General features: G+C 38.3%; 1 long non-coding RNA gene across 2 annotated transcripts; it reads right to left on the minus strand.

Moving 5' to 3' along the window:
- LOC129726656 (uncharacterized) lies at positions 1-25,135 on the minus strand. Of its 2 annotated transcripts, none has more exons than XR_008728381.1 (3): positions 24,967-25,135; positions 24,721-24,904; positions 1-68 (listed from the first exon to the last, which is right to left on the minus strand). It is a non-coding gene; the product is annotated as an uncharacterized LOC129726656 (long non-coding RNA). The 2 variants fall into 2 exon arrangements; XR_008728380.1 differs by lacking the exon at positions 1-68 and adding an exon at positions 1,295-1,680.
- Positions 25,136-25,345: the final 210 nt, after the last annotated feature.

The following is a 25,345-nucleotide window of genomic DNA, read 5'->3' on the forward strand; positions in this document are numbered from 1 at the left end:
ACCGATCTGATCAATAGCATACGTGAATTAGTGCCAGCGTACACCCGAGACACGTGTACCACGGTTACCTGGAAAAATACCGTAAGCGATAAAGTAAAACAGGTTGAAAAGTATTAAATACAGGTGAATTATTGAAAAAAGATAGAGCCAATTCAAGACAAAATAGGGTTAACTGCGAAATTCGGAAGTAAGGTTAACCGGATCATATAAAAATCTAAGGAACGAGGATATAAATTAAACATAAGTAAAGAATAAGGGTGAATGGAAAAAAGGATAGGTTTAGTCATTTATTTGTTTGCAGGAATATTTTAACAAAGTCATAATAAATTGTTAAAACTTCGGAAGTGGTTCTTCTCATTCGTTGACTACAGCGTCAACATGGATAACGTATGGTGTAATTTTATACAATGTTCGGTAAGAATTATGGTGTGGATGAAAGCTTATACAGCGTTGACCGATGCAGGGACGATCCGAATCTGGCGCTGCACGCGGGATATTCGATTGTCCCCAGCGATGTCGACCGAGCAGAATACGCTGCTCGTGGTAAACGGCCACGTGATGATCGCTGCGGGTTTTCTAAACAGCTGCCGGTGCACTTCCAATGACTCGGAGCTTTGACGGTAGCTCCTACAGTCGTGCCGTTCCGGTGAGCACGATACTCTACCGACGAATGTCAGCAAAACCGAGCAACTACGTCCACTGGCTCAGGGTGTTGAGCTTGCATCCCTACGGACTGATGGCACTTTTCAACTGCTAAGCGTCGGATTTCACTAGCTCAGGACCGTTGCGGGGGTTCCTACGGATGTGGGGTTCCTACGGATGTGGGGTCGGTGAGTGCGACCGCTTACGCCGTTCTAGTCAGCGTCTTCGACTACGAAGCACTTGCGTTCACTATCTCAGGGAGGTTGACTTGTTTCTCCTACGGACTCTTTGAATCAGTGGCCTAACGCCACGTGGAAATGGTCCTATTCTACAAGTTTGTTGTTACAGTGCCTGTTTTAATTTTCCTGTAACACCACACGACCGATCAAGAACCTGCCGGATATAAGAACCTTCGCCTGAAGGTATCGTTTGCCTGTACTATTAATATTTTCTTACACGAATTCTTCTTTTACACAGCCTTCTGTTGAGCAGTTTTTATTGAAATTCTCTATGGTTCACTGATGCGCCTATGCATCCCCACAATCTGGGAGTTGTACTCCTAACACAACTGCTCTGCTTGAAGGCCACTCTGTAAAAAAACCTTGAGTTTCATTTGCCTTTCTTCGGCAGCCTCGGCAGCCTCCGACCAGAACCTCGCGTCAGTATGATCAACATTCACCTGCCGCAGCTCTCTAGCCAGGATACCTGCGCGTGCCGGTTTTGAGTAGAGTTCTCAGATTCGATGTACCGAATTTCCAATAATCGTTGTCCTTTTCCAACCGCCTAGGTCCATGCCGATTGCAAAGATGTGGAAAGTAATCTCATTATAAACGATAGCGAGGTGGTCGACAGGTGGAAGCAGCACTTCGATGAACATCTGCATGGCGATGCAACAAACAGAAACGGAACTGGAACGGACCTGGTAGTGCCAGCAGTAGATGACCGAGTATCAGCCCCCGACCACCAAAAAATCCAGCGGGAGATTGGGGGGCTGAAGAACAACAAAGCCACCGGCGAAGATGGCCTGCCGGGTGAGGTCTACAAATATGGTAAAGAAACACTTGCTAGAGCACTGCACTGGGTCATTTCAACATCTGGAAAGAGGAGAAACTGCCGGAAGAGTAGATGAATGGAGTCGTCTCCCCATCTATAAGATGGGCGACAAGCTGGAGTGCTGTAGCTATCGTGGCATAACGCTCATCAACGCTGCTTATAAAATACTCTCCCAAGTTCTATTCCAATGTCTAACACCTTTAACTAGGTATGATCTACCAATCTAACTACGGACCAGATATTTTCAATCCGACAAATTCTGCAAAAATTTCGTAAGTACACCGTGTCTACGCATCAAATTTTTATCAACTTACATGCAGCCTATGATACAGTTGATCGAGAACAGCTATGGCAGATTATGCACGAGAACAAGAATATTTTCCCGGATAAACTGACGCGGCTAATTAAGACCACCATGAATCGTGTAATGTGTTACGTGCGTGTTTCGGGGATACGCTTGAGTCCCTTCGAGTCACGCCGAAGATTGAAACAAAGTGATGGACTTTCCTGTTTGTTTGACTAGAAGCGGAAGGTAAGCGTATTGGACTACTGATCAATGCGTTAAAAACAAAGTATATGAAGGGAAGAGGCTCCAAGAAGAACAATGCCAGCCTCCACCCCGGATCAGCGAAGACGGCGATGAACGATGAGCTAGACGAGTTCGTGTACTTAGGATCGCTGGTGACCGCTGACAACAACACCAGCAAAGAAATCCGGAGATGCTTTCAAGCGGAAAATCGTGCTTTTTTGCATTTCGTAAGACACTGAGATCCAATCGAGTGCGTCGCAGTACGAAGTTGAAACTGTGCAATAGACTAGTTTTTTTTTTGTTAGGGAGTAAGAATTACGTTGTCCATTGATGTGAATATTTGTAATATATCCCAGTCAATACGTGTCCCCTTGCAAAATACAATAACCACTATTGTTGAGTGATCAGGTACCTGCACTGACACGCTCCCAGTCAGGTAAAATATGGTTTATGAAGCCAATCACCATTCCAGGATTCAAAGACCAAACCTCTTTTGGCTGCCACTGCCAAGAAACCTTGATCTGCGTTTAAATAATGCACCATAACTGCACAGCAGATGTTCTGATGTCTCGCTTTCCATATTACAAAAGCGACAAATATCATCCTGAACCCGGCCAATGTTCTTCAAATGATCTACTCGGACAGTGCCCCGTTACTAGGTCGACGTATGTACATAGAGCTCTTTTGTTGAGCTCTAGGAGCTTTTTCGAATGATCCTCGTTTGGTGTTATAAATCTTTTAGATTGGGAACACTTTTTGGCATTCCAACCAATTGGTTATCACTTTTTGTTTCTCCCAGCGTTTAAGCTCCATTTTCACTGCACAGTTTGATATACCGCAGAAAGGTTCTGGGCCGACAAACTGTGAGTTAGATCCCTGTTTCGCAAGTTCGTCTGCCTTTTCATTCCCACCAATGCCACAATGCCCTGGAACCCAATACAAATTTACTGAGTTTGTTTGACAAAGCTGTCGCAATGTGAGAATACATTCCCAGACAATCTTGGATGTACATTGATAAGCATCAAGTGCTTTCAGCGCCTGACAAAAAACTGACTTTAAAGAGGGGTGTTCAACAAAAAACTCTATTTTGTCGTGTCCAACGTACAGATAGGACATCGCAGTATTCAGCAATTGTTTTTCTTTTAAAATTTTTTCACAACTGTGCTGAAGAAAGCAATCTGGTATATTGAAAATTAGAAAAAATATATTATTTCATCTAACTGTTAGGTGGATTGATCGAAAAACTAAAAACGCCAAAATTAAGGCCTTGTTCTATGGAACAATTTTGCTGAAGACATTGAGTACATAAAATCAATTTTTCACAGTCAAATCTAGGACGATCATGGTTTTTCGAGCTTAGACCACTGTGCACTGTGGGATTTTCAATTAAATCTTTCCACCAATTGTTGATGTCTTGAAATATAACCCTTGGAATGTATAGAAACTATTTTGGAAGTTATTTCATAAAATGGTGGATGAAAAACGTGCTTTACAATAAGTATTTCATCGTTTTTCAATCACTTTTTTGTACTTTACGACCTTCAAAAGGGCATTACTCAAAAATGTACCGTACGATGATTTTGACATTTTGACCAGACATTCTGGACGTCATAACGAATCGAATGGTGTACTCAGATTCTTTGGTGCATTTTTTTTATAATAACGGTCTGTGGGAGCACCGTGGCTGCTTTTCTAAAAAAAAAATCACGTTTTTCTATTTTTTTCAGTGTCAGGCCTACTATGACCAAATTTTACAATATTCAATGAAAGAGGTTTGTTTTGCATAATATTTACAACAACTTTTCGTTTGACGCCAACAAAATCCAAGCTATCATTGAAGCTACAGAGCGTTTCAAAGTAATGTACTTTTTTTCAAAAAAAATGTCAAAAAACGTCAGTATGCCAAGCTTTGAAAAGTTATAAAAAAATTGGACACTTGAATGTTATAGCAATAAAGGAAAAATATTATGAAACAGCTAACGAAAAAAAATTTTGATGGCCAGCGATTCCCCACTGTGCGGTGGTCCGCTATGGACTAGAGACGACAACACTGCTCTCAGAGGACCTCAGCACTCTTGGAGTTTTCGAACGGAAAGTGCTGCGAATCGGCAGCGGAGTACAAATTGATGACGTAGAATGACGAAGAATGCCATGACCATGAGCTGAACGCGCTGTTAGGAGAGACCTCCATTGCACATCTGGTTGAAGTTAACAGATTGCGATGGGCCGGACACGTCGCAAGGATGCCGGACGACAACCCGGTAAACACGATTTTTTTCAGCAGCCCGGCCGGTGCTAGAAACAGAGAAGCACAGCGTGCACGATGGCTTGATTAGATTGAAAGCGACCTGCGAGTGATAAGACGCCTGAGAGCATGGCTCCTTACAGCCCAGGACCGAGAGGAATAGAGATGACTTTTTGATACAGCACGGGCCACCCCGGCTCTAGTCTTCTAGGTAGGGTAATGTAAGGTACAATTTTCACCAAGAATAGTCAATGAGACAAACGTAAAACATAATTATGAAAACTTCTCAGTATCACAGTTTTTCACTGATCGTGGCGGGGGAAATACCGACAAGACGGATATATCAATTTTTGTTCAACGTTTGATAAGCAGGTGATAATTTATAACGAATTTACTCCTCAATCTTGTGTTTTGTTATTATAAATTCAAGAATGCATTTTTATGCCAAAATACATCAAGTATCCAGAAATTTGTTCCCTTGAGCGATTTTGGGGTTTACACTGAGAATGATACACATATTATGGTGGTTAAGGCTCTAAATTTGGTAAAATATTTGGGCATCAACACTCAAAAATTTAGCAATCTAAAACTTCAGACAACAAGTTTCGAATAGATGCCTACTTCAACTACACTGGTAAACACAGGTTTTGCTCTGGTTAAAGATTATTACTTTTTAACCATTCCTGTGAATTTTGGTGCCCCTTGCAAAGATAACTTTTCCAGAGACTTAAATGAGTTTTCACGTAAGCCAACGTAGGAGTGACAAACCCGGTGAGCTCCTGCTCTGCAACCTTTTGACGCACTTCTAACCAAACTGGTGACATTAGGATTCACAGAAATGGTTTAAAAGCTATAAACTTTTCAGAGCGACATTTTTTCGCTTTTGTCGCCCAGTGTGGTTTATAGAGCATGGACTTTAAAGTTTTCAGATGGAAAAAAATGACCTACTGGGACTCATCATTTCGTACAAATTTCTCGCAGGTGATACTGACCTGATTTTTAGGGGGGGAAAACGTCACAAATGGGTTCGGAAAACGGAACACATAAGAAGATCGATTTGTTTTCAACTTTTACTTACTCATCTAAAATTACAAACAATTATTCATTGCATGATAGAGTATTATTTTTGGCAATATGGTCGGTACACATGAAAGATTGAGATTTTACCAAACAATCATCATATGATTTATTCAACGAGACAAGAATAAGTCCCGCGTATAATAAAACTAGCCAGAAAGATGCCCAACGAAACTTTTCCAGTAGAGTTGCTACCTGACATGGACATCTAACCCGAAGATTTCCGAAGTGAGAAAGAGAAGAGAGGGGGGGGGGGATGTTGCGAAAGAAAAAAGCCAATATAAAAAATAATTACTGAACAAAGCTGATTACATTAACCATTTTTTCCCCAACATCAGCAAAATGTTTAACCCTGGGAAGATAATCTTATTCTGGCGTTAAATTGATGCATGGATTTTAAATCATTTGAAATGCAAGTTGTTGTTTAAAATTTAATAATGAGTGATCAATATGGTACACATCGACAAACAACAAATACCAGAAGTCAGTTTTTTGAAAAACGAGAACGAATTCGCACTATTTGAAAAAGAAGAGGGTAATGTCACTAAAAGCGAGGAGTCAAATTGACGCAGACTATCCACTATCCAGTGAACAAGCAGTATTTCCGAGAACCTATAATCCTTTCCGACCAAGCCCACACAATTGTGTAGGTAAAAAATGACTGATAACAAAACCTAAATCGAAGCAAGTCCTTGCTCCTTTTTTTATATTTCGTAGCAGCTACGATGTTGACACTAGCGGTGTGAAAAATAAAACAACGAATAGGACGTTCAAATAGCGAGAGAGAAGGTTTTGTTTAAGTCACCTTCTAACTACGCAATTATATAGGCCCGGTCGGAAAGGGATAAAATACTCAAAGTTCGACTTAAAATTTAGATGTGTTTCATTTGGATTTCTGCTACGTAGTTCATATCAAATTAAAACAGGTGTTCACTCCAACGTTTCGGCCAGGAAGTTTGGCCTTTCTCAAGGAAAATAGTATAGTAGTTTTTCGTTGACACCAATACTCTTACTAAATCAATAGACATTTGGTTTGCCGTAAGGAAAAAACAGTGATCGGTTGGACATCGGGCCCCATCTTGAATTGTAAGCATAATTTTGCTCGACAGCACAGGCAAATTTTAATTTGATTACTTGTAGATTTAATGAAAGTAATAAATGTTGGTGTCTGGGACTTGATGTCGTTGTCATAAACAGCTCCTACAGTACCACGAAACAAAGTTTGACGATAGACCTAAAATCTAAGGCCGAAACGTTGGACAGTAGTAAACACCCATTTTGATTTTGATTCGTTAAAGACTACGTAGCCAAATTTCAAAAGAAGCGAAACTTTTAAAATACTCCGTTGCGAACCGTTATGCGAAGAAAACCCGTCCGAATTGAATGTTTTTCCGTTTACGATTTGGACTTATGTCTTTCGAGAGCGGGTTGAAAATAGTCTCACTGCCCCGGAGAAAATTCGAGCTAACCCGGAGATAACCTTCCAGACCCAAAGACTTCGGGTGAGACCCAAAGAGGGGGCAAAACTCTGTAACTCTGTAACCAATAATGATAGGAATTTAGTTTGTTCAGCAAAGTTTCATATTTTTGCTTGTTCTAAAACTATGCCGAATAAACCATTCCTTTATCTCTTAACACAAAAAAGTTTGTATATTAAATATATGGAAACCTACTGTAACATATTTACGCCGTACTTCAATATAGGTGGATTGGGACAAATGGAACCTACAAAGGTGAATGGTACTTCAGCATAACTTCAAGAAAAAGTATTGACATCATGAATCCACTAGCCCCTTTTTAACCTATACGTTCTTAAAGTTATCGAAAAAATAAGTTGAAAAATGATATAACTTTGTAAGAAAAAGTCCTAGAGATGTATGGTATTTGGAGGAAATGTGTGTTTTGTGTGCTCTAACAATTTCTCCGAACAATAGTTTCGTGTAAAATACCACTAACAAAAGTTAAGTATAAAAAACTGAATTTTAAGTCAGTTCCATATAATATACTTTATAACTTTGTACCGAATGAAAACAAGATTTTCATTTGTTTAACAAAGTTTCATATTTTTTAATCTACTACAACTTTCTTGAATAAATTATCCTTCTATCTCTTAACACAAAAAAGTTTTTTTTATTTTTAGTATAGGAAACTTTTCATAAGTTTTGACAATTTGTGATTATGCGGGTCGTTCGTACAAACAACTATCCCGAAGACAGAATTAAGCTAGGATGAAGGTGAAAAGCGCCATGGAATTAAGTTACACTTTTTGCCTTATTGGACCACTGTGCACTGTGTTAATGCTTGAGAATAGAAATTCTCATTGGTTTTGCCTAAGACAGTTGCTTGAGTGTGCACCTTTTTGGATAAAAAATAGTAGGATGAATATTGAAGCATTGATAGCACGGAAATTGTCTGGTAAAAAAAATGATTTATTTAATTTTATTCGACGAAATATCAGAAAAAAAAATGATTAAATTACCATATTTTCATTGCTGGTCGATTCCAAAATATAAGGACACGTGCTGGCAGATATGATCTGAAAATACACAGTTCTAATTGATCATTTAATTAATGCGGTTTCGCACACGTATTCAGTTTAGCAAACTCAATACTCTACGGATAGAGGAATTTTTTAAACTAAAGAAGAACTTTCCACATGGGCGTGTACATTTTACTTTATTCCAAGCTCGAAAGCTCAAAAACTTTTGGTTGTATAGAAAAACTATTTGAGAAAGAATGGTAAGTGATCAATACATAGTAAAAAATGAATACACTTCAAAAATTTCTTATGTTATTTATGATTTAGTTCTAGAGCATTTGCTTAAATGCAACTTTGTTATGAATACTAATTATATTCCAATGATGTTGTATGATTGTAGTGGTCAATCCATATCAAAAAGCTCATAATTAACGATTTCTAAACGCATCCGTTTCCCAGATATTTCAAGTTCAAGTTTCGAGAATGTCTTTTTCCCGCCGGTATTCCTGTATATTGTTGAAGTTCTTGTTTTCACGATTTAGATATTCTCCCTGCAAATTGACACGCACTGTGTGAAACATCTTTCTCGTAATTTTTAAATTGAGTTTTGCTCAAGTCTAGTTATGTGCATCCCAAATAAAACCCAAATTAAAATCAAAATGATTTAAATATCGCCTCATGAATTGTGTATATATCATGAGCTTAAAATAAAAGCAAATTTATTCTCCTATGAGCGTTTGAATATAATCTATATCAATAAATCTGATTGGAAACTTCAACTTCAGTAATTAATGACTTATTCGTAACTAAAGTTCCATTTACCGCTCGCATTCAAATGTTGTACCGTTCCTAGGCAAGCTAAAATCCCTAAACCGTTAACTCAGAAAAGGTCGAACAGCCTTCGGAGTGTCCAGGAACAAAATCACGAAATCGATCCGGTTGTAGTACAACAGTACTTCTTCTAGGTATCGCCAATGTTCATTCCCACACAAAAAGCATACATATTACACATTCAAGTGCTGCACAAAACTCGCTCAATGGGTTTTGTTGTTGCAATGTATGCCACCATCTCAAGTGTCACTACCAAAGACGGCAGTAACTTTTGTAGACCACGTTTCTCTCTGCCCTAGCGAATGGTCCTGGAGAAAGGAACCCCTCAGACCTTCGTGACACCTACGATTTGCCACTACATTCGCCATCCTCCGTGCTGCTGGTGCGGTCTCTTGAACCATTTGGCCTCTTCTATAGTATGTGCGACTAACACACCCACTCGCCCGACACCCAGCGCCACCCACTCTTGCATCATCATCATCGATCGATCGGTTGGCGCTTGTTCAGGTTCATGCGGTGTGTTATGTTTCATCGAGTGTATGTCTGTATGTACCTACTTGTATGCTAAGCTATCTGATCCAAATGAGTGTGTTTCTGATCTGGTAGTGCCTTCTCCCTCACTCTTATAAAGCATACATCTCCCAAAGTGTTCAGTAGTGTTTTGGCTTGAACGTGCGAAAGTGTTTCACCAAGTAGTAAATAATTCGACACCATTCTTAACTTGTTCGTGTGTTTATCAGATGTATGTTCAACACAAGCATGCTTGAAAAGCAAAACAAAACCACAGAAAACTCGTTTTCCGTCCTTGCCTCAGTATGTACTGCTATGTAAAAATGGGTATATTCTGTACTGTGCCTGAGTCATTGCATACATTCTTGAGCCGAGCGACGACGACGACGACAACGAGGACGTTGTTCGGCTATCGACGTTACATATATGAGTAATGCAGCTTATGTGCTATATCTACTGCACATAAACCAAACACGAGTCGTTTAAATGTGACGTCACGACAAAAAAAGCAAAATTGTGCTACGTTGCAAAATTTTCCACATGCCAAACAGGCGATGATCGCCCATGGCCTGGTGAGAGTCAAGTTAGACATAAAAGTGGTAGACTGACGCAAGGTCCAAGGGGATAATACCCGCTCGGTTGTTGCGGCATGCTGCCCGTTCCCCCCAACAACCGGTACGTCTCCTTCCTCGCTCACCCTTCCCTAGGTAAGCCTTTCCAACCAGCAGAAGCTAGTGGATTGGTGATGTTGGTCGGTTATTCCGGTTTTTTTTCCTGTCATATGCCACCAATATAGGAGCTCTTTCTTCTCGTCGAACCAGCAAGAAAAATCCTAACCATATTTGCTTCGTCAGTTAGTGAAATCGGGTCCCCATTTATTGCCCCAATGAAAAAGCAAATTCCGATCATACTCCATCCCCATTATGCTGGTTAAATATTCTGCTGGGAGTTTTTGCGCGCCGAAGAGGATTGTTTGCGAAATTGTTTCACGTGATTTTAACGATGTCTAAATATTTTTTTTTTGGTGGCAAATGCGAAATAAAATTTGCGGAAATCCTCGAAATACGAGAATTGTAAATAAACTTTAATTTTTTAAGGGGCGGCGGATTCTAAGTCAATTGGTACTTTTTCAATAATTGCCCACGCAAACTAAGATATCTTGTCGTTGAGAGTTGAGGTTCGAATTGGATAAATATCGCAATCCCATGTTGAAAGCAGGGTTATTAATTTCAGTTATGCAATACTGCCAGCGGGTATTTAGTTCCTATCTAGACTAGTCAATAACATTGGAACGTAAAGTTAAGTCGAGTTTCAATTCAGTCAAAAATAGAAAACTATTATAACTAAACATGTTTTACTGTCAAATTTAATTTTTTCGCACAGAATTTCATTAGACTGGAGAAACTGACGCACATTCTCTGAAAAGTCATAACTCATAAACCGTGCATCGTAGATGAAAAGTTAGGTTATGAACTCATGTCAAATATTCTCAGCAGATCGGAAAAAATATAATTAGAGAAAAAAAAACTTCCAACAAAAAATCAACAACAATATGACCGTGAAAACCTACAGTTTAGCTGGGAAATTTTCGGTGTGGACTCTTGTTCTCGAATAATGCCCGGAAAAAAACCACATGTACCGCGTCTTTGTTGAAATTTTATTTTGTGTTCGCCGATTTAAGGAGAATAATGTAAAAACAGTGTTCGAGGCAAAATTAAATTTGACGAAAAAATAATCAAAGGAATTTTGTTTGGAAAGTTTGTTTGTTTCAAAAAATCGAAGCAAACAAAATCAAAATAAAAATCCAAAAAAAATGTTGAAAACATTCTTTTGTGCATTTATAACACTGGTCGATAAAAGCGAAAAATAAGTTGCCATAAAAAATTATAACTTTTCAACCATTCCTGTGAATTTTGAAGCCACTAGTGAATGCAAGAGAGCATTGAAAGGCCTCAGAGGAATTGCTCGCTGGGTTCGTCACTTCTTCGTTGGCTTACCGTCGGTTAGGAAAGGTAAGTAGGAAGTGTTACAATCGTTGCTTCCAGAGACCGAGTTTACTCCTGCATCTCTAACGACTATAACGGAAAGGAAGGTTACTTTTGTCACCATGGTCAGTGATGGATTTCTATACTCCCACCATTCCCTCTACACGCCTATATATGGGCAATTCTCGCTGAAACCAGGCCACTAGTGACACGAGGTCTTTGAAAATTGATTTTTTTTATTTTAGTTCGATTAAACGCAGTGAAAAATTAATAACTGCACATAAATTTGTTCCATTTGGTGGACCCCTTGTTCGCCAAGGGGTGAGCAAATATTTAGAAAAGTGAAAATCGAATATTTTTATCGAGCTATATTTCAAATATTCGTCCCAAAACCCTCTACAAACAGCATTTCATTATACAGAAAACATCTAGGGCTTTCAAAAGTTTGACCGCCATCTTGGATTCGCCGCCTTTTTGAATTTTATCATGAAAACGCGTTTTTGAACAGGTTGGCAACCACCGATCTTAATTCTGAGACAACCATTGGAAAGTGGTCAAAGTTTCAAGTTTTCAACTGTGCGAACTTCTAAATGCAACGAAGGACAATTTTTTCCCGTACAAGTCATTACCACCCTAATGAACAATATCAGTAACTGGCGTAGTCTCGCAGACTGACGTAAGCACCAAAGTGGTCGATTTGTGTTTTTGAGAATAAACGATTAAACACATCAAACCGGACCTGTAGGCACCGAAATTTTATGAAAAGTGCAAAAAAAAGTGCAAAATCCCTTTTTTGGACTCCGCACTATGGGGCAGAACCCAGAAAAGTTGCGACAAAACTAAAAAAAAATGAAATTCGGTTTTCATGCCTCATTTTATTTTCTACTTGCAGTAGACATGTTATCGACTGGAAATCATGATAATTCACTTTAAAAAATAATTTAGAAAATGTGCTATAATATTGTGAAAGTGAGAATTTACAAGGCTTTTTTTTCTTCATCTATGTCAATTTACAAGGCTTGTAAAATGGAAGAAAAAATTTTCACAGATATTTTCCAATAGGGCATGCAAATACCTAGAAATTATTTAGCTAACTGATATGATCCTCTTAAAACAGAGTATAAACTGATAGGTAATGTGATATTAAGACAGTTTTGTTGAAAATAGGTTCGTAGGAGGCATAGTGTGTAAAACAAGTTTTTTTTGTAATTTTTCCTCATTTTCGGCAATATGAAAAACATAAAGTTCTACATTGTTCTGCTATGACACTATTATTGTACTAAAATACAAGGTATTGGCTAGTATCAAACCAAAAATCAGCTGCTACTAGTTGCGACTTACCGAGTAACTCGAGTTTTCGCAACGACTGTTTTCATGTCAATCAGCAGTGTCCGTATCGATGTTTTTCCTACAATAGGCTTTGCAGAATACCGGTGTATGCAACACGACCATGATTGTGTTCGGGGGTCTTTCGAAACTGACGTCCAGTAGTATTAAGACCCCCCGGAAATAATTATTAGTACTAGGAAACAGTTTGTTATTGGGTGAACAGTGTTTTAAACAAAAGTAAGCGTTTAGTATTCATGTTAAATGGTATAAAATTAAACAAGAGGAGCTCTTAGAAAGGGAACATGACCAACTAATCTTCAATTGAACGATTTTCCTATTTGAAACATTTTATCACAAACAATAACATTAAAACTATATTTCATACTCTTTCTCAAATATGATGACACATCATAGGTTGACAAAAAACTACACAAAGGCAACTACAAATCTTCAATAATTCATTTCATGATGACTCGAAAGTTCGAATATATCTGAAATTGAAACATATGTACTTAAGTCCCAGTTATAATTCATTACTGAAATTTTGGGTTTATGAATAATGAAAATAATTTTATCTCGTTAACGGTCAGTCCCACAGTTGTAATATGTTCGACAACTTTATGTCAATTGATGTTATAAACAACTTTTCCGAAGAAACAAAATGGCTAGCACCATTTATTCAAAAGATAGATGTCAGCGCCATCTGTAGAAAAAAAGCTACCTGGATACATTTTTCAGGAGAGATGTTTTTATGGTGAACAACATTGCCGAAGATATGAACACTGTGGAAACAACTGTTAAGGACTTATGAGGTTTTGTCGCGCCAAAGGACCAATTTGCCCCACTGAGCTCCGAAGGACGCACTGCTCGAATAAAATTCGCCGCGGAACGCAGTTGACTATCTACAAAACTTTGATCATACTGTAGCCCTCTAAAGCCACGAAGCTTGGTCCATGCTCGTGGACAACTAAAGCGCACTTGATTTCTGTACGGAAGAAGTGCAGATGTAAGATGGTAGAGGCCACGAATGCTATTATATTCCAAACCAAATTCATTTCCTAAAAAGTATTCTTGAATTGCGATGTTTTGCCTGATCGGAATATATATAGTTTGCTTGTCTTTCAGTCACGCGCACGACAAACGAAAGTTACTCAAATTGCCTTTTTCCCAAGCAAACTCTGAAGCTGAGGTACACTGATGTTTGTTATTTTTTTTGCGGGTATCAACGCAAACACTCCTGTTCTGACTACAAGTTACCTTTGCTTTTAGTCCTCCGCTCATCTCCTCTCGCCTGGTATGAAGCCAGTCGTAAGAAAAGCAAGGCTAACTGCGTCTTAACTAAAATTCGGCACACGTGTTAAATTAGCACATGGCTATAGGTTCTGATGCAGGTGCATCGACAAAAACCGCCAAAATCGTAATAAAGGGCGGTAGGCAATTTTAAGATGTAAGAAAGACCTAGTATCAAAGATATCAAGCATGTAAATGAAATTTAAAGTTAGCCAAACCATTGTCGGTTGATTATGAACGTTATTTCATAGTTACATGTCCAATAAGTTCTGTAATGTCATGGCATTACCATCAAAATTAGGTTGTCAAGTGGAATAAGGCAGTACCTGTTGTAGTTCATTGAGGACAGACTATGAAAAAGTCAAGAAAATAATGGGGATTATAAGCCTTTTTGCTCGAGAAAATAAGCAGTTTGGTTTTTTTTAAGTGTGTAGCAATTTTTATATGCATTGAAATATGTAATTTTTCAATAGTACAGTTATTCGATAGCAAAAAGTTGTTTGTTTATTGAAAATATCAATTCGACCGAAGTCGTTAATAACGAACATTTATAAAAAATTTAAGAAAACCGGCTGTAACTCGCCAAAGCCATTTTATGCAACACATCATATCGAGTTTCAAGTTTAGCTTATGGCGCGTGGCAAGCCGCACTTGAAATCTATCCAACTTTCTCGCTATTACTCAAAGCTCTAACTAAATTTACCAAAATGTTCTCAAGAAGTTGTTCTCAAAGATAAAGCAATATAATTTTTTTTCGATATTTTGAAAATAGAAAAGACATTTAACCTACACAAGACATGCTGCACATATTGTACCACAAATTAATTCTTTAAGTATACTACGACGTTCGGAGAAAGGGATATTTATTTTGCTGATACGTGAAAATTTCAGCTGTTTCAAAAAAACTTAGAGTATAAGATAAACCCATTTCCACGAGTGACATTCAAACTTTGATTCAAGTTCAACAATTATACTTGAAAATTTTCACGATGAAATCATTCAGTAAGGTATAGATTGATCTTTGAATTTGCAATACAGTTTGTGTTAATTATGTTTATAGTTGATAAATAATAAGAGTTTGAAGTTCATTTTTTGAGGTAAAAACTAATTTTTCTGCGCCGGGATCCGGTTAAGCTATTGGCCATTATTTTTGAACATTATGTAAAATCTGATCAGGAGTTTTGATTCAAGAAATTTTGATATATCGATATAAAATTTTCAAAGTTTTAAAAATTAAACATAGGGTATCTACTATCCTGCAAATACGCTACAGTAAGCCAACTTTTTTTTTATTTTTTATCAAATAATATTTTTTTGCTTATGTAGAAGAAGACGAAAACAAAGAAGTAGACAAAGGTGGTGGTAATGGGATGAGGACTGTTATGTTGTTATGCAACACCATGAAAGGTTTCTGTGATGAAACGCAGATGACAGATGTTTCATGCGCGTCATTTATCATGTGTGAAATTATATCGGAGTATTAGAGAGGGATTTAAACTTTTGCATGTGTGAATATTTTTTTGAGCAATCCATTTCCATTTTCATGAGCAATGGTTTTTGCAAATTGTTTTTTTCAATCACATTCATTTTTAGTTATTTTGTAAGTTTAGTTTGAATATAACATATGTAACATCAATCCACGATTTACTGAACGAAGGATTTATCGCAGTTTAGATAATTAATTAGGTTTTAAACCAGCGCTGGCCATCTGCTCGAATTGTCAACAGTGTCATAGTTACATCTTCAACTTCAACTCGATATTTCAAAAAAAAAAATTCATTTTAGATTAAATACCAACTTTTAATAGTTCAAAACGCATTTGAAAGTGGCTAGCCACTACGGGCCAACTAGTTATGAAATAAAATGTTGAGCGACTTGTCGCATACTACGATGGATATACGTCAATCGGTTGTGGAAACAGTGAAATAAAAATTGCTGTTTCTACAACAAAATGACGTTGGTAACATAACTTCAGTTAATGAACCGTTTTCCACAAAACATATGTTCGGCAATGTTTTGTGATTATATTAATGCATTATGTACAGATCAGATTGTTGAAATTCGTCCTAACACTCATTATACAACCGTTTTTGGAAAAAGCTTCGTACTGAAAATTTTACTCGCTGTCGCATACGTCAGTCTGCGAGATTACGGCAGAGTAGTGAATGCATGTAGTGCTTGTATATGAATAACGGGACAGAAACTTGTCTGGACGTGCGTAATATGTCCTAACAAACACGTCCACGCCATTCAGAATCGTGTTCAAATGCATTCGCAAAAATGTATATGGCCCTTGTACATTAGTCTACTTACCTTTCTTTTTCAACACTATTTTCCGAAATCCATTTTTTCCGGCTGAAAAATTTTGACAAATCAATTCCTGGGTTCCTTTTCTCAGCTATTCTACCCGCAACGCAATGCAAACTGCTCGAAGTGAAGCACTTTGTTCTCACACAATGTGTCACAAAAAGCAGCACAAAGTATTGTTTACGTTCTCCCTCTCCTGAAATATTTCTCACTTGGTTATATCTTTCAGAGTCATTTCGTTTTCGCTCTTTTCCTATGTACCTGTTGGTTGTCAAAATGTGTAGGTGCCGTTCTCGTTGTGCCTTGAAATAAAATTAACACACTGAGCGCAATGTGTGTGCGAATGACAGCCCTGAATAGAAGCGAGCCCTCTCTGCAAAATAGACGATAGTAGAATTTACTGGAAAATGCATAACTTAGAGAGAAAATTACGAGTAAACTGTCACTATTGAGAATAAGGGACATACTTATTTTTTATACGTGCTTGTGAGCATGCTATACCCTCTTTTTTACTCTTATTATTCTTCTATACCAGGTCTCGTGCCTCCTGCCAGATATCGCTAGCTATAATTCCCTGAAAAGGATTCAAACCATGTGTCTCTTTGGCTAGTTTTGTTATAAGAGCGACTTATTTTATGTGATACTGGTTTTAGGTACTGTAAAATTCAACATGAAGAAAAGGTACGAGAGTAACTAAGAATGAACCCATGCTTAAACCCTTGCACATTGAATGGCCTGATTTCTCCTATAATTTGGCTGGTAAACGGCTGGATAATGCGTACCGTCGATGCTAGGTTCACCTATAGGAATAAAATAGACCCCACACGGGGTCCGTAGCCTATTATCCAGCCACTCCTGGGACACGGGCAACCGAGGAAAGATCTAGAACCAACCCTGGTTGTAAGTTGGTCGTATGCTGTCAAGAAAGGAGGGTTCTTTTGAGTTTCCGAGCATCCGTTCTCCATGTTAGGAGTACCGCAAAATGGCGTCTCTACTCCAGATTATGAGCCGCCGATTACCGTCCCCGAGTCAACGTGGAACTCTGAACAGTGTTGTACACCATGCCCCCCCCCCTTCTACGCGCAGTTGGAGCGTGAAAACGACCACTGTCCAAAACATGATATCAAGATCGCCATCGAAGATTTCAACGCTCAGGTCGGCCGGGAGGAGAATTACAAACCGGTGATTGGAAGGTTCAGCGCGCACCAGCTGACCAACGAAATGGGTCTAAGACTTATTGACTTTGCTGCCTCCAAGAACATGGCCGTGTGTAGTACCTGCTTCCAGTACAACATCCTACTCAAGTACATCTAGAGGTCACCAAATAAGACAGAAACACAGACCGACCACGTTCTGATTGATTGTCGGCATTTTCTCAGACATCATCGACATCGAATCCTATAAGAGCGTCAACGTCGGACCACTACCTGGTGATGGTTAAGATGCGCCCAAAACTCTCCGTTGTTAACAACATTCGGTACCGACGCCCGCCCCGGTTGGACGTAACGTCGCCGAAAACTACGCGCACTTCCACGAACCTGCGCTGCCGGAAGAGAACCAGCTAAAGGAAGCTCCTCTCGAGGGCTGTTGGAACACCATCAAAACAGCCAACAACAGCGTAGCGAAGAACGTCAGTGGGACGAACCTAACGAAACGGATGGACGACAAACGTTTGACGACGAATGTAAGAGGGTGATGGGGTAGAAGAACTCTGCGCGAGTGGCTAAGATGCCCAGTGCCACTTGTCAAATTGTAGAAAGCCACAGACAGAAGAGGATGCAGCGATCCCAAATCTTCCAGAAGAAAAAGCGCCACCTGGTGGAAGAGAAGTGTGCAGAGCTGAAACAGCAGTATAATTCTAAGGAAATTCGGATATTCTAAAACTCAACGCATCCCGCAGAGGCTTTGTGCCGCGAGCTGAAATGTGCTGGGATGAAGATGGTAGTTTTCTGGCGGACGATGGCGCCAAGACAGACAACCAAGTTGCCGAAAAACAATAAATCGCCTGGGAAAGATGGCTCCGGAGCGGAGCCGAAAAAGCAAGCCACCTATTTGTACTGGCTAATTGCAAGAATTTGGGATACACAACAGCTACCGGAGGAGTGGAAAGATGGGGTTATCTGCCCTACTACAAGAAAGGCGCCAAATTGAACTGTGGGAATTATCGAACGATCACCGTATTGAATGCCGCCTACAATGTGCTTTCCCAAATCATTTTCCGGCTCCCACCGCTAGCCAACAGATTCGAAGAAAGCTATCAGGCCGGACGAAAACGGCTTTTCGGGGAAGCTGATTAGACTGATAAACTGACGCAGTGTTGTGTGCGGGTTTCAGGTGGATTGCCGGATTCATTTGAATCCCGCAGGGAGCTTCAACAGGGTGATGGTCTCTCCTGCCTGCTACAGGGTGTAATAAATCAAGCGGACATCAACACGCGGGGTACGGTTTTCAACAAAACCAGTCAATTCGTTTGCTGTGCTGATGACATAGACGTTGTCGGCAGAACAACTGCGGCGGTGACAGAACAGTACACCAGAAGCAGCGAGTATTGGGGTATTACGATCGAAACGAGTGTAAACTGTACAAAACACTCATAAGACCCGTTGTTCACGTGTCCAATGCTCGAGGAGGCCCGCGAGTGCTCGGAGTTTTCGAACGACGGGTACTAAGGACGATCTTTGGCGGCGTGCAGTAGAACGTAATATGGAGGCGGAGGATGAACCATGAGCTCGCGCAACTCTACGATAACCTCAGTATTCAAAAGGTGGCTAAAGCTGGATGGATACGCTGGGCATGGCATGTTGCAAGAAGGAAGAAGACGACCAAGGAGGCAGCGGGCAAGATGGGTAGGCCAAGTGAAGCGAAATCTGGCTGGGAGTACACGGTAACTCAGGGATTGGAGAGCGGTAGCCAATTATCGAGAGAATTGGAGAAATTTTCTTAATCAGGCCATGTCAATATGACGGAATGCAAAATAAGTAAAAATAAATAATAATTCTACTATGATTCCGACCCCTGACCACTAATCAAAGAGGACTCAGTAACCTTGCGCTGCTCCAGAACCTTTCTTTTATCAGCCAGCAAACAATGTATGAGAAAATTAAGAGAGAACAACTGAGAAAAAACAAGAAAAATATAGGTAACGTAGGTAAGAAACTTAACTAAATGAAGAACGAAGAGAAAACATTAAGAAGTTAGGATAACTAGAGGAAAGTTGATCAAAGAGCGAGAATAAAAAGAATTCAGAGACATAATTAAACAAATAAACAAATTAAAAAAATAAACAAATTAAAAAATACAGGAAAAGGGGAGTTGTGAAAATCGTGACGATTTATATCGTAGGGTGAAGAGGAGTATGAAGTTGTGTGACGTCACATGGAGACTGTTAAAAAATCAAAAAATGTTCTGGAAAATTGTTCGGTATACTTTTTTTATTCACATCCTTTTTTTTATAGTACGGTCGTACCGAAGACATTTTTGCCGCTGCCAATACCAGTTTATCAAACCTCTGAGGAGCTACGGTGCGCTACCAGCGACAAATTTCAATATTTTCCATCGATATTCGTACTAAACCTAATCGACGCACATGAAATAGATTATTGGATCATTTGACGCACCTGAGGCGCATATCTGATAGTAGCGATCGGAGACAATCTGGAGAATCCGAGCTAGCAAAGTTTGAAGTTCTACTTTTTTTTTAATTTTTCATAAGGAGTTGACTGAATTAAATTAATAATAAAAAAACCTTTTATTTTATATTCAAATACGACGAGGGACGGCGTGTTGTGCCGTGAAAATTTTCTGAGTGTGACAAAACATGACAAAGGGGATGAATATTGATAAAAAATCAATGAATGCGATGGAAGGATGTGTTCACTAATATAAGAAAAATGATGACAACAAGCCCTGAGCATATTCAACACAATTTATTTTATTTAAACCCTAATAAAGTCGGTCGAACGATTGTCTTTGGCAGTAAGAATAGTAAATTTATCTCATGAGCCAAAAAGAATATCCATCAAAAATAACGTTATTTAACGTGATATATGTATGTCATATTAAGTTTATTTTAATATATAAATAATTATATGTTGTTTTTATAGAACATACGTCTGCAATAAAGCATTCTTAGGAAATAAGTAATAAATGAATCACTGTTATTCAGCAAAATACGGGTAAAAGTTTCTTGTGTATTTCAAGCATGTGTATCAGAACAATATGTTTTGAATATTTTAATTCTACATATAACAATAGAGAGCAATTTCTTTTTGAGAAGCTATGTAAAAAAGTAATTGATGATTACGTATATTTTTAGAGCCCAAACAATTTGTTCGATTTGTGTGACATCTTCGGCCGCGTTGTAGATAATTATTTCACCTTTCTAAAAATTATATAATTGAAAAAAAATTATATTATCATATACAAAAATTTACTAAACATTGAGAGCTGTCCGATCATGGAAAATAAGAAACAGAGCAGTTGAAATTTTCCAGGAAAACAAAAAAAAAATAAAACCAGAACTTTTGCTTTGATTGGTATAACGTCTTCAGCAAAGTTGTAAACAGAAATTTGTCCTTCAAGAAAAAATATACACCGTGAAATAAAAAGATTTTTTTTAGAAAAAAAAAACATTTTTCTTTTTAAATTTGTCAATTTCCAGGGTCATCCTACTCTTCTCAACATCGCTAGAAAAAATATCTGAATACAGCGTTCTGTAAAGCAATTCAAGAGCTTTAATGTCATGTATAAGCCAAGTGTGCCAAATGGGGTAAAACGGCTTTAGATTTTTTTTTCAAAAAACCGACAAAATCACTAAATTTACAATATTTCCTGCTAGACTTATTAAAAATTTAAAAAAATTTTTTTTAGTTAGTTTCCAAATGAGCATCTGGATTGTATATCAAATAAAAGTTTTTTAGTTGTTTTATAAAATGCTCACTTCGAGTTCTGGACCTTTTCTGTAGAGAAAATAGCACCTAGGAAATCGCCAAGTATTTTTGAAGATAAATTTTTTTTTTCGTCAAGTAAATTTATTTGTCACTTTTGTCATCTTGCCCTTAAGTTCGTATTTGACTAGAGCAATAATCTAAATTTTCAGTAAATCTATCAAGTCTAAAACCGAGTTCTTGCAGTTTTGGTGATTTTGACGACATTTAAAGAAAAAACAGTTCTTCGAGGAACGTTTTACCTCAAATGGCGTATCTTCTAGTTAAGTGGATAGTTCTGGTAAGGTAGAGTGATAATCTAAATTTTCAACAAAATGTATTAACTCTAGCAGGAAATATTGTGATTTAAGTGGTTTTGAGAGTTTAAAAAAAAACCGGCCGTTTTACCCCATTATTATACATGACATTAAAGCTCTTGAGTTGCTCTACAAAACGCTATATTCAGATATTTTTTCTAGCGATGTTGAGAAGAGTAGGATAACCCTAAAAATTGACAAATTTTAAAAGAAAAATGCATTTTCTTCGTCATGATACTACTCTGCCATATATTGTGACCATGCGTAGAGAGTACTTCAACTCTTAGTGTAGAATAATACCACAAATTTTTAGAAAAATCCATCAAGTCTAGCAGGAGTTATTGCACTTATTAAAATTTCAACGTTTTTGGACATATCAGTTCCAAGAACCGTTTTACCCCACTTAACCTCAATGAAATACTACAAGGTATACAGCCCTAGGGGTTGTATGAAATGGTGACGTAGGAATAAATATATAATATATGCTAAACTAAATATTATTATATGCTGCGCTAAACTGTTCATAGGTAACACTACCGTTTATTTTTGATACTCGTTATTTTAAAACTAACGATGCATGAATACATGAAAATTTTACACTAGTAGTTGTTGCGAAAATTCTCATAACTCTTATCTTCAAGCATCTATAGTTCTGAAAAGAACAGATTCCATAATATTCAGTTAGAAATTCGTGCTACAGAACGCTAATAATCGCACCATGAATATTTTGTTGGCCGCGCATAAAATTTGCTCTCCGCTGTGCCCTCCAGTAGCTGTGCCAGCAAAATATCCTGCAGCGAACGATGGTAACTGTTGCTGCCGTATGCAAAATAAAGGTGTAACATGTTCTGCAGTGCCTGGAAGTTGACTCGTATGCAGCTCTCGTTTCTCAATGTCGCGTACCTTTAACAGTTGCACTGCTCTCGCTTATGTGTAACAAACTAAACTGAAGCTGAATTTTCTACACGCAGTCTTTTGTATCGAGTTCAGAGCAGATTTTTGCAATTTAGACGTGGTTACGTAGCTTCGAGAAAGAGGAACAAACCAAAACACCTTCGATACTACTGAGTGATTTTCATAAGCATCAAAAGAAAGTTTTTGCTTTCCCGATGCGCAAATCACTCTGGTTCTTAGATTAACTAATTTTCGTTTCTAATATTTGACTGATAACGGTGTTCGAGTGGGAACAAACATACAATTAAACCGGAAAATCACTCAATTTAGCAGTGAAAATTTTTGAAATGAGGGTCATATCTTGTTGTGATAAACTATTCATAGGTAACACTACCGTTTATCTTTGGTGCGTCCTGGTCGTTATTGTAAAAATGATTATTTAGAAATAGATGAACATTTCACACTAGTAGTAGTTGTGAAAATACTCATAACTCTTATCTTCATCATCTTATAGTTCTGAAAAGAACCGATTTCATAATCTTTAGCTCGAAATGTATGCTATAGAATGCTGATGATCACATGACCACCGGTAGCATCGATTATTTTGTTGGCCGCGTACAAAATTTGCTCTCCGCTGTGCCCTCCAGCAGCTGTGCCAGCAGAGATTTTACCATTAGATTTTTACCATTAAGGCGTGGCCACGCAGCTTAGACAAAGACAAACAAACCAAAACACTTTGTTGAGTCAAAATATGTAGGCAGTGGAATTTATTTCGTCCATGTTATTGTTATCTGTGCTTGGGAAGCAAGCCAATAACGAGGGAAATGTATGGGAAAGCTTGACCTTGGAACTTTTCACCTTTTTTCACCATTAAGCAGTAAAGCAACAATGTTGAACATAATATCAAAAAATTGTTACCCATTTTATCTATCCACCGACATATAAATGACTAAGATGCATTAAGTCGTTCGCTTGCTATAACCGTTTGAAATCTGACGCAACATTTGCCAGTTTCATTTTCATTTTCACAAAGTGTAATCTAGTATAGAAAACAAAGACGTAGTCCTACGTCAAAAAATTTAAACTTTGCAAAACTTTCCACCTTGAATAGACAAACAAACGCTGAAAATTTCAGCTCAATCGGAGAGCATCAAAACAACGTCCCTCAGAAAGGTGGTTGCGGCTCTCGCGAACTGGCTCTTTAGTCTTTACCGATTTCCGGTTTCAAAACGTGATAATAGTTCCGAAAATACCGAAATTGGAATTAATTGAATTTTTCAAACATCGGTAGCTGCAATTTTGGGTCAAAACTATTACCATCTTGAATTAAAATAGCATTGAACATTGGTGTTTGGTCTCTAGACAATTTCCCGATTCTGTAAATACCGATATTGTAGGGTATTTGGACGATTTTTCCAGCTTTCTAAAAATTGAGGTCGGATACCGACAGCCTGGTTTCGTAAATGCTAACATTGGGGGTTTATTATTGGAGGATTTATAACCATTTTCAATGTATAATACAGCCTGGAATTCACCATATTGGCATCATGTTCTGATTTCTGGCTCGTAGGTTTAAGAATATCCATACTCATTACCTTCAGAAAGTTTCTATAATACACGAAAAATCTAAAATCTTATCAATCAAGGCCGAAGGACACTTCTACCAAGTTTAGTAAAAATCGGCTTAGGAATAGAGCTATGGTGGATAAGAAATGATACATCACGAAAAACAAGATCAACAAGATCTCGCAAATGCAATCAAATGATCAAACGATTTAGCCAGCCACGGCTCCTGGTTGATCTTGAAGTGCGAAAAAAACCAGTCGTCATTTGTTTGAATATAGGCTCGGGAAAACTGTTAGTATCAACAGGACCGTAGCTTTAGCCCCGCAACTGTCCTGTGTACTAATAATCGGCTGCAGAGTCTGTGTCCAATAAACAAAAAGGTCAATTTCCCACTCTAAAATGTGAATACATAAAGTTTGCTTTTGATTTACCAAGTCGAAAAAATCAAGCAAACTGACTAGCTCTTATGTGCATGAAACACATTTGTGAGCAATCAAGTGTGTTTAACATTAAATATTCTTATGAATGAAACCTTTTAATTCCAACTTAAATCTGTTCAATCGCTTGAGCCTCTCTCAAGATATACAAGCAAACAGCTTGGCTCTTCAATAAGGAGCACAGTTAAACATTTCACACATAACTTTTCAACTTGGTATCTAATGAGAATTGCGATGCTATTTGTCATTTTACTGTAAACAATTCATAAACAAATATTATCAGTAAATCAACGTCAATACTTACAATCAGCGAACAAAACTAGTTACTGTGGAGACGCATGGTTATTTTCCCAGAGAATCGCTCAGTAAGTCTCAGTTGTGCTGCGATGGAGGAAATATACTGTGGTACATGTTACCGTTTGAAATACGGAGGAGAGATTTCTTCGAAATTCAACTGGAAAACTTTGTGGGCTGGGCGAGACAATTTGCTGCGGAAAAACGAACTTTGAAAGATAACGCATGATTAATTTTTCCTCCCGTCGCCGGTTACCTCTCAGTCGACCTGGTCACATATTGCAGCGGGGACAAGGGAAATTTGCCGTTAGATCTGCTCATTATCCTCGGACGGACACTAACCATGTAGTCCACGCGGCAGGCGTGAAGCATATTTGCATTAAAAACCACATTAATACTAATAGGGTGCGGAGAATGGCTATCAAGATGGGAAAGTGGTTATGGGGGCGGGACTCTCACTCCTACAGTGGGAGTCACTTGATGGAGTAATTCATTGAATGCATTCAATTGAGGAAAGCATTTTGCTTTTTTTTTGGTGAAAAGCAAACGTAGTACATGAAAAACGTGACTATCCTGTTGAAATCAAATTTATATATGTACCGAAAATTGATTTTTCACCGATATAGTGCGGCGTC

The sequence above is a fragment of the Wyeomyia smithii genome, chromosome 3, assembly GCF_029784165.1.
Source record: "Wyeomyia smithii strain HCP4-BCI-WySm-NY-G18 chromosome 3, ASM2978416v1, whole genome shotgun sequence".
NCBI lineage: Eukaryota > Metazoa > Arthropoda > Insecta > Diptera > Culicidae > Wyeomyia > Wyeomyia smithii.